Raw genomic sequence first — 11,438 nt, 5'->3', positions numbered from 1 at the left:
GTGACATCAAATCGGCGTGTGGGAAAGAGAAATATTTACCACAGCAGCTGGATGGGTGAATAATTCATTTATGTAGCATGAAAATGTCATGGGGTGTAAGGCGAAGCTGACTCATCACACCCTTAGCTCTAGGATTAGTAACCACATTCCCTCAGCTGTTTATTTGTAAAACTTGGAGATGTTTTGGCTTCTCATTTGTTGATTGATGTGCATTGTGCACATGTCTGAATCTTGACTTGCAAAAGTTAAGGTCGTGAATGCTGAGTTTGTACAGCTGAAGATTCAATGAAATCCTTGTAAAAAGACTTGCTTTTTGGGCCAGCAATCAAAACCTGGCTGAATATGTGATTGATCCATAGTCACTTTGCACAAGTGTGGACAGATGTGTTTGCAGTGCGCATCCCATGAGTTGATTAACTCCGACAGACAAGCTTCAGCATTCTTCATGTGGAGATAGATGTGTGAAGGATGGAGCTCAGTGGGAGTCTCTGGAAAGTTTGGGAAAGCCTGTTTAGAATGGTGACAGCATGTGGTGCTGAAAGACGATTTTTAATGCACAGGTGAATGATGTATCTTTCTCGCATCCTATTCATCCTGCTTTCCTCGTGCTCTGCTGAGACTGCAACCCAGCCGTTAAGCTGATTTAACCATCACTGCAACTCATAAATGGAGCAGAGCTTTTTCCACAACTTTCTGGAATTAATTTTCAGAGGTGGATTTGTACAAAAAGTGTTTTAAGAAACTGTGGTTGGAAAAAGAGTTCTATATTTTCTTATCACTAGACCAAACTGTGCATATATATTTTATTCATTATTAATATGTAAAGTACTTTTTTTAATCCATTGCTTGAAGTTGTGCTTGAAGTGAATTTGATTCATTTGTAATATGCATTAAACCATTCCTACCACTGGGGAGCTCTGTATTTACACAGTTTAGTGTGTGAATGACATTTATGGCGCTTGCAGCCAGACTGGGTAATCAGTTGCTGTGCACTAATTTTTACATGCTGGGCACTCAACACACTTAAGTACAACAAAAGCACAGAAACCTCAGTCCAGATTGGCCCATAAGATGATTACTGGGTGCCTGATTGTTTGTTTATCTGTGTTAGAGCAGTTTCTCAGAGACACGTCTCCACTCTGCCTGTTTTAGGGAACAGTCATTTCATGCAGGTGTTTTTATTGTATGGAAGCAATTAACTTCAAGTACAGTTGCTTAGTATTTGGCACACAAGGAACAAAGAGGTATACAGACAGACAGACAGACAGATATTAGATTTATTTCACCAGTAAAGCAAGGTGTATAACCAAGTTTATAATCAATCTCTCTCTCTCAAAATGAAAATTTTGAAGTCTGAATAATTTTTGTTAATCGGTTCATTCACCCGGTTCATTTGATTCGCTGAAGAAACAATGGATTCACAGATTAATTTAAACATCTGTGTCTTCTTGTTAAAATAGAAATTGAATTGAAATTTGATGAATTTGAAATTGAAATGTTTATCTAAATGTTTGAACAAAGAGATTCACTGACCCAACATAGATGGATGTATAGATGGATGTATGTATAAATTAACAAAAATAGTGTAGCTTTTGCAACAAGCTACTTGTTCAACAATTGTATTTTTCATCATTTTTTGCAAGCTGAAGCAATCAAACAGGCACTGTTCTCTTTCTCAAATATGTAGCGTTAGGAAGTGTGATTCATTTAAGTGATTCGGTTCATATACTATAGAGAGTGATTCACAGATAATCTAAGCCCATTGTTCAAAATATAAATAAAATAATGTCCCTTTTCACAAGATAAGTCTCTGATGTCCCTAGAATGTGTCTGTGAAGTTTCAGCTCAAATTATCCCACAGGTCATTTATTATAACTTGTCAAATTTGCCCCTATTTTGGTGTGAGCAAAAACATGCCGTTTTTGTGTGTGTCCCTTTAAATGCAAATGAGCTGCTGCATCTGGCCCCTTTCCAGCTTTAACAGCTCACGCTTAAGTTGCTCAACAACAAAGCTGGAGAATCTCACGCAGCCAAAATGACGATTGTCAGTAACGCTGTTCAGCCTTACATTGTTCAAACCAGAGTCGGACACTGATGGAGAGACTCAGGAAGAAGTTACAACTTTTAGAATGCAACTGTTAAACTTTTGTGCAAAACACGTATGAACGCCGACTATACATTGTGTACCTGTTTGCCAAACAGAGCATACACATAAACATACACACCCAGTTGACGTTTATGATTGTTATCAAATGCTGTGAATGGTCTAATATTTTTCCAGAATATCGCTCAGACAGAAATACTCCTTTTTTAGCAATTGAGCTTGCCAGAGTTATCTTGCAGGCTATCCAAGCTAATGAGACTCTAAATAGTGTTCTGTGCAGCCAACGACTGAACAGTTAGCATGATTTGCCTGAACTTTTGCCATGGCCTTAGAACTGGTACATCGTTTTTGCTTGCGAAAACAAAATGACGGCGCCGTGGGTGGAAACGTACAGCATAAGGGGCAGTAATATTATAATAAAATCCCCTCTCTACATCACAAGGGGACCGAAATCTGAGCAGCTAGTTTTTTTTCACATGCTTGCAGAGAAAAACAAAGTTACTGGGTTGTCCTTTTTTACATTTTCTGGGTTGGTAGATGCACTTAAACACAGAAAAAGTCAGATTTTCATGATATGTCCCCTATAAATGCAGCAGTTTGTCATTATGTTTTAGAATAAGTTATATAAATGTGTGATTTCTTTCATTTAATGCTGTCATGCTCTATTATTATAATGAATCAAATTATGTTTTTGTCAGAAGCAATCTAATTGCAGAATAAAATGGGATCATCTGATATCTACTGTATACATTTATGAAGATATTGTCCACTTATATAGGCTAATTCCAAGTTAGGCCATAGCTATTATTATTATATTATAGCTTTAAAGGTTAGAAGATAGATGAAGGTTAGACGAAAATGACAAACAGACAGACTGATAGAAAAATGACCATATGGAGGGAAGTCCATAGGGACGTCTAGCCAAAAAGGGAAGAAAAAGAAAGAAACATGGAAACACATGAAAAAATGTACATATTTTCAGTGTGTGATATTAAGCAGAGTTACAGTGCCGGATCAGAGACTGATACACAGAGCCAGACAGCAGCACGTGGCTGGACTATTTCTCTCGTTCCCCTCTCACGTGCCCATGAAGAATCAATGCTATGAGCCAGTTTACTGGCCGAAAGGATCCAGCAAGCAAATGACATACAGACTTCCCTCCTCAGGCCTTGGACTGGCCCAAGTTTTGTGTGTGCTCGATATAAACCTCTTTGATTTGGGGAAGAACCAAATGTGTCTATATCCATCATTCAGCGCTGACATGTTTGTGGTCTCATGCAAATATGTGTTTGTGCGCACAGTGCCAACATGAGTGTGCAATCGTCGGGCACACGAAGGCTTGTTTGCATGAGCGCATTAACCTGCAGTTGACATGTTGTGCTTCATCTGTCAAGGAACCATGGAGTACTGTGAATGATCAAGTGTTGATGAAAGACTACAAAAACATGTTTCTGTCTCTCAATCCTGCTGAAAGATGCTGTTTTGACGCCAGTCACCTTCGCATCAGGCCCTGACCAACACCACATCACAATTAATTTACCAAGAAGCGAGCAAATGATGGAATACATTCGTCAACGGGGAAAAACGTACACAATCGCTGAGCCAAAAAACTTCTTGTGTTACCGCCACATAATACAGTACCGAGCAGGGGTTTAAATGCATCGCTCAAAAAGAATGATGTTTTGAAGACCCGTCGGGATGTTTTCTGTCAGTGTAGATTGTTCCAAAAGGCCTGCAGAACCTCCTCTGAGAAGTTTAAAAAACAACACATCAAGATCAAATGACTGTATAATTGTAACATTGTTGAATGAAGATAAGTGACAGAGATTTACCCATTTTTTTATTGTCGGAAAATAGGTTTAGTCACAGTAGAATGTTGATATAAATACAGCAGAGCCCAGGCTAATGAGAAAATAATGTGTGTGCAGCTACAGTAAGCTAGACCAGATCTTCCAAGAGGCCTTGAAGTCTTTTAATGGACAAATCGCACAAAGTCGCACCAGCGATCAGTCTGCGGTAACGGCGGAGGCTGGGATCCAAGCGGGAACTCATTTTCCACCCTGTTACTCATTAGATCCCAGAACGATTTGTGTCGAGACAGTTTGGCAAGAATCCATCGTGATGGATGCACGAATGTTGATAAATGCAAATGTTCAACTGTTATAGCTGAAATAAAGCAGATGGGTCGATGACATGACAATGTATTATTTTATTCAAAAATACATTAAAATGTGATATGCAGTATGACGTGAATACACCTTTTCTATGATAAGCTTTTTTTTATTTCTGAATTAAAATTCATTATTTTTTGTCAGAAACTAACTAAACCTTACTAAGGTTGATACAACTCTATTTAATAATGAAGAAAATGATTGAATAAAAAACTTTATCAAATAGTTTGGCATATATTTTATTATATTTATTTTAAAATACATTTGAACAAAACTGCTTATATTAAAAAAAAAAAAAAAAAAGTTTATCTGCCAAATCAAGTCATGTATTGGAGCTTGCAGAAACAATCAGAACATAAGTGAAGTGAAATCACAATCACATCATAACCCTCGTTACTGTATATATCACGGTCAATAAGGCTGGCAACCCACTTGAAGATTTTAAGCCGATTTTGGGCTTGATTTGCAATCCACAGTGAACTGGGGGGTGTGGCCCAATTCAAGGCTTCTCGTAACTGACTTTTTGTCCAAAAAATCCTCAATTCTTCCCGTAAAACAAAACTCACGCCATGAGAGCCAGCTGATGACATTGATCGCCCTCCATTTGTTTTTCTTCTCAAGACTCAAGTTTGAGTCTCCGTGAGATCTCGTCTCACTGTGAAATGTTAGTACAGTCCACAGGTGTGTGGTCTCTCGGTCTGGACAGATCTTTTTGTGTGCACATTCGGAGGATTATAATGCTAAAAATCGGTTGAAACTGCCCTTATGTCTGTGGTCTCTAAGTTTTAAAGGTGCCCTAGATTCAAAAATTGAATTTATCTTGGCATAGTTAAATAACAAGAGTTCAGTACATGGAAATGACATACAGTGAGTTTCAAACACCATTGTTTCCTCCTTCTTATATAAATCTCATTTGTTTAAAAGACCTCCGAAGAACAGGCGAATCTCAACATAACACAGACTGTTACGTAACAGTCGGGGTGTACGCCCCCAATATTTGCATATGCCAGCCCATGTGTAGGCATTAGACAAGGGCAGCCAGTATTAACGTCTGGATCTGTGCAGAGCTGAATCATCAGACTAGGTAAGTAAGCAAGGACAATAGCAAAAAAAGGCAGATGGAGCAATAATAACTGACATCATTCATGATAACATGATATTTTCAGTGATATTTGTAAATTGTCTTACTAAATGTTTAGTTAGCATTTTGCTAATGTACTGTTAAATGTGGTTAAAGTTACCATCGTTTCTTACTGTATTCACGGAGACAAGACTGTCGTTATTTTCATTTTTAAACACTTGCAGTCTGTATAATGCATAAACACAACTTCATTCTTTATAAATCTCTCCAACAGTGTAGCATTAGCTGTTAGCCACGGAGCATAGCCTCAAACTCATTCAGAATCAAATGTAAACATCAAAATAAACACTGTACTTACACGATTAGACATGCTGCATGACGAACATTTTGTAAAGATCCATTTTGAGGGTTTTATTAGCTGTTTGAACTTTTTTTTTATGTTTTTAGGGCAAGCGAGAGCTCTTGGGGTGTGGAGCACCAGATTTAAAGGGCCACACACCCTGAATCGGCTAATTTCTATTTATGCCCCAAAATAGGCAGTTAAAATGTTAATTTAAAAAAATCTATGGGGTATTTTGAGCTGAAACTTCACAGACCCATTCAGGGGACACCTTAGACTTATATTACATCTTTTTTTTAAAAAGTTCTAGGGTACCTTTAAAATCGGTTAAGATTTGAAAATCATCCAGTGTGTCCAAGGCCTTAGTCTCTTAAATACATATCAGATAATTTGACAATTTTTTGAAAAGGCAAGGTTAGTTTAGGTTGTAAAATGCATAGTTGTAAACTTCATGTTGTGCAACACCCCAAAAACATAATGTTACACATGATACACTCTTAGAAGAAAAGGTTCTATATGTAAGGAATAATTGACTCCGGGCTGTTGAATTATTAGAAGAAAAAAAAAAAGCACACACCAGAGGAGGTAATGTATTACACCTTGATAATCTGTTACATCTGGATGGACATGCATTATATTTTAATAATTTAATGGCCTGGAGTAAATTATTAGCTTATACTATGGCTATCAAACCTTATTAAATTGTTCAGATGTTTTATTTCAAGATATTTGTACACTTGCTTTTGTGTATTTCCTGTGTCTGTGTGTCTCTCAGTCTCAATGGTGTTCTGAACAGCGTCTCTATAGCGAAGTTGTAAGTTTAATTGCTTCAAGAACAGCAATGTTCTCACCTTGATACTGAGAAATGTCATAATTATTCAGTTGCGAAACTATTTTACTGATAAAGTCACGGTGTGTGTTTTGCGCATTTGTATAGGAGAGAGAGAGAGAGAGAGTGCTTTCCATGAAAGTAATTTAATTGAAAAAATATGAAAATAGCTTGTAGTTTTTTGTCGTTTTGTTTGTCATATTTATTTGCTTTTATTGGGCTTTGGTTCTTTTTCAGTTTCAGGCTGTAAGGACATTTGAAATAACTGAAATAATTTGGCAAAGTGATATGGATGGAACTGTAATGTGGTCAAGACCTGTCTGGATCTACTTTAGCTGTGTGTTTCCTGGAAAATAATCGAACGTTCGCCAACCAATCAGAATCAAGCAAATCCGTTCTTCCCTTCCCTGTGATCTTGACCCATCACAGTTTCCAGCATGGTTATTTGAGCTGTATTGATCCGTTCATCCTCCGAGATCCCATTACCTCTGTGCTTTTATATATATATCTGTATATGGTTCTGTCAGGTCAGGTGCTTCAGAACCATTTAGGGGGTTCCCATCATGGTATCATTTTATGGATTAGGTTTAAAATATTTTTTTTTTAATTCATTTTTAATTACATTTTATGAATTTAACCTGTCAACATACCTTATTACTTTAGAAACATTATGCAATCATTTAAGATATTTCTCCTGATATACCTTTTTGGCAAAAAGTGTTCTTTAAAATTGAGTCAAGCACCTTTAAGTTATATATAGAACCCAATTGAACATTTTTTCCCTAAAAGTGTATGTAAATTATAATTCACAACTTCTTTATTAAAAAAACTTGAAAAATATTTATATTTTTAAATATTTATATTTAAATATTTATATGTCTATATTTGAAAAAAAAAAAAAACATTTTGGCATCATTCATGTTCGTAGCCACGTGCGGGATGAGTTACGAGTTAAATTTTAATACTTAGGGTCTCTTGTTCAAATCCCCAACCCTAAGTATGAGCAAAAGCAAAAGAATAAATTTGTTGAAGTTATTAATAAAAACTATAAAGCATTACCAGTAATTGCTTTTCCAGATCTGGATGCTTTAAGAATCAAAATGCCAGGATGTCCAACTTTAGAATGGCTGAAACCCATCATCTCATTTAATTTGTCGGGTCTCTTTTCTTACTGTGAGAAATATTTTGCATTTAAGCCCTCCAGAGGGACTGGAGCTGAGGTGGAGCTGAGGTGTAAAGCTGCCAAATTTAGTAACATAATGACACCGCTGAATGGCTCCAATTGCAACCATCAGCTCGCAAGTGTATAAGAGCTTTGCTTGGGAAAACACACACAATCACACACCTCTGGACTGAATCTGGTCATCACATTGCCAAAGCAGGTGAATGTGTTTGAAACCGATTAAATGTGAAGTCTGGAATTTCCCTCCGTGGGGGCAGAGGGAAATTATGGGGTGGGGAAGCCAGTAAGTAGATGGACCAAAACAACAAGAGAAACAGTAAGGGAGAGATTGATTCATTCAGTGGCTCTTAGTTTGTGAAATCTCATTCACTTCCTCACATTTGTTGATGTTTTACTTGTGTCTCTCACTGTGTGCGTGTGTGTCAAATTTAAGCCAGATTGACACTAATTTCTTTCAATACCACTTTATTAAACTCTGTTTGCATCATTGATTCATTATTTTCCTGTTTATCACTGTAAAGCTGCTTTGAAACAATATCCATTATATAAAGCACTATAAATAAATGTGACTTGACTTGTTTCATGAATACAAAAAACCTTTAATAGATGACTTTTTAATGTGGAATAACGTAATATAATAATATGTAATGTATACTATTGATATAACAGAATATATAGGTCTAATATTAATAAAGTCTGTAAAAAAAATAGGGTCCAACGTGATTTTTCACAGGTGTTTTCTTTTTTTTTTTAAATTATGCATTGTATTGTGTTGAGTTTTAGGATTAAAGTAAATGTCCATAAATTTAACGGATCTAATGGATGAAAATTAGCAGCACCTTTTCTGTTTTTCTACATATTTTTTACTTACAGTATAATATAAACTATAAAGTTATGATATTAATATGTATTATAAAACAATAATTGTATTTATTATTATCATTCAAATGAAACTATAGGCTATGGTTTATTTTAAGTATTATATAATTATATTTTATATAATATCTAGGCATATTTTTGTTATTTACGCTTTTATTAGTTATGCAGTTTTTCAACACAGAAAGTATAGGCCTACAGGAAATAACAAAACAATTTAGGCCTTTTTTCAATAAAAATCATAACTTAATTATTCAACAAAACACTGAAAACTAAAGGAAATGAAGCTCACAAGCCTACTCAATAATAGCTAGCATTTATGGCTTCTTTATGTCTTTTCCTGTTCTAGTTTGGTGACCAAAAAAAGGGGGAGACCATTGGACTATTTTGAACGATTTTCAGCAAAGCAGGAAAATTAACAGTGTGTCAAAGACTCTTGGTGACATGCGAGAACTGCAAACACTATGGAGAATGAACAGACAACACAGTCCAACAACGACACAATTTCAACTAAAGTTAGCATAATAAATCATAACTTGTCAGACCCGAGACGTGCGCTGAAGTGTCGCTTCTCTCACATTTTTCCTAACATGTCTTTCACGACAGGCACTTTGATTCTCTCTTTTCTAAACCGCAGCTGCTTTATCTCAGTGTGAGTTTTACCCTGCGGCACATGTGTTTAGTGAGTCTCAGTTTCACATTTCAGTCGTCAACTCTCCGGGCTCCACTGCCCTCCAGAACCACAGTTCAAAGCACAACATCAGCCTGAGCTTGGCGATATCTTGATAAGAAGACAACTAATAGAAACCACATTGAACCAGAGAGATTTTACAGTATGGCGGCTCAAAGACCAGCGATGTTTGAGGCAGCTGGCAACGTCGCATTTGTACTACGACCCTCTACCCAGATAAGGTAACAGAACAGCCTCTAAAACTGCTTCCCAGAGCAAATGTTTATTTCCATAGTGATTACATTTCCATACACAGATGGAAAGTTTGTTTCAACGTATTTAACCAACCCTCAGCTGGGCTGTATCAAATGTGTGAAAAACCTGATGCCGTCAGTCAAACCGAGAGCAGAGCCACAATTTCGCCTTCCCAGCACGATTTCCTGATTGATTCTGGAAGGGAGCCCGATTGAATCTATTTTTTTTTTTTTTTTCTTTTTTTTTTTCTCCACGGGTTTGTTTTGGTCTAAGTGGTGGACAGCATTTAATGTTCTATTGGTGCGGAAAAAGCCTGGAAAAATTCACCAGGTCCTGACTTTTCTTTCTCTCAGACTTCCATGTTTGGTCATCCACTCTAATCCATTAACGATCGTCCATGTACTGCTCTTTCAATTAATGAACAGTGAATATTAATGCTTAGAGTCATTATAAACATTCAGAGGTGCTTTAACAACAGTATGATGTATTAATGTAAAAGGCTGCAAAAGCAAGAGAGCAGTTTGGAAAGTGCACTAAAACTCTTCTGCATTTCCAGTGATGTCAGTGCTAAGTTTGTACTGCGCTTTAAAGCTTGGGCTTAGTTTCAAGGTGAATGCTAGGGTTGGAAATCGAGAACTATTTTTTATTCAGAACCAATTCCATTTAAAAAAAAAAAAAAAAGGAAATTAATCATTTTCATTACATTTGGTTCTGTCAATGGTTCCACAGATGTGTATAAAACTGAAATAAAACAGGCGTTGTTTACACCTGGTATTAAGAAGCGTTTTGGTCGATCAGGTCACAAGTAGAAGACAGAGACACATTCCCTTTTACACCTGGTGTTTTAATCCGTCTCTTTTGTTCAAGGTGCCATCGGAGATGTAATATAAGTCTAAAGTGTCCCCTGAATGTGTTTCAGCTCAAAATACCCCATAGATTTTTTTAAAATATTTTTTTTAACTGCCTATTTTGAGGCATAATTAGAAATGCGCCAATTCAGGTTGCTGCCCCTTTAATTGCTTGTGCTCTCCGCCAACCCAACAGTACATTAGCAACATGCTAACGAAACATTTAGAAAGACAATTCACAAATATCACTAAAAATATCATGATATCATGGATCATGTCAGTTATTATTGCTCCATCTGCCATTTTTCGCTGTTGTCCTTGCTTGCTTACCTAGTCTGTTGATTCACCTGTGCTGCTCCAGACGTTAATACTGGCTGCCCTTGTCTAATGCCTTTCATAATGTTGGGATCATGGGCTGGCATATGCAAATATTGGGGGCGTACACCCCGACTGTTACGTACCAGTCGGTGTTATGTTGAGATTCGCCTGTTCTTCGGAGGTCTTTTAAACAAATTAAATTTATATAAGAAGGAGGAAACAATGGAGTTTGAGACTCACTGTATGTCATTTCCATGTACTGAACTCTTGTTATTCAACTATGCCGAGGTAAATTCAATTTTCAATTCGATGACACCTTTCACTTTTGACCACTTTGTCCTGATTTCTTCAAGGAGAAGGTCTATGCAGCAGGTAAATGCATGGGCCTTTTCAGATGTTTCGGTCTACTGGATGATCTACGGAAAGCAACTTTCGTTTCTGCTCTGATTGATGCAAGACCACGCTAAACGTTTGTGTTAGAAATCAGGAGTGGTGAAAGAACATTGTGCTTGGTACGTTATTCATCTTCAAACCAAACTTGGGTCTACAACCGACAAAAGTTTTAATCCGGTCTGGCTAGCGTGCTTCTCATAATGTTAACCCATTAGGTAACAGTCTTTGGTGGCTGTTCAACCACATGAGCATCTACGAAAGCAATCCTTTTTTAACTACCTCTGGAAGTGGTCGAAAGTGGACAAGCTCAAAATGTTTTAGACCTCGTTTACACCTGTATTTAGCAGGTGTAAACAGGACCTTAGTCTCA

Source organism: Chanodichthys erythropterus, chromosome 10 (genome assembly GCF_024489055.1).
Source record: "Chanodichthys erythropterus isolate Z2021 chromosome 10, ASM2448905v1, whole genome shotgun sequence".
NCBI lineage: Eukaryota > Metazoa > Chordata > Actinopteri > Cypriniformes > Xenocyprididae > Chanodichthys > Chanodichthys erythropterus.
The sequence above is the reverse complement of the archived record's forward strand: the minus strand, read 5'-3'. Positions refer to the sequence as shown.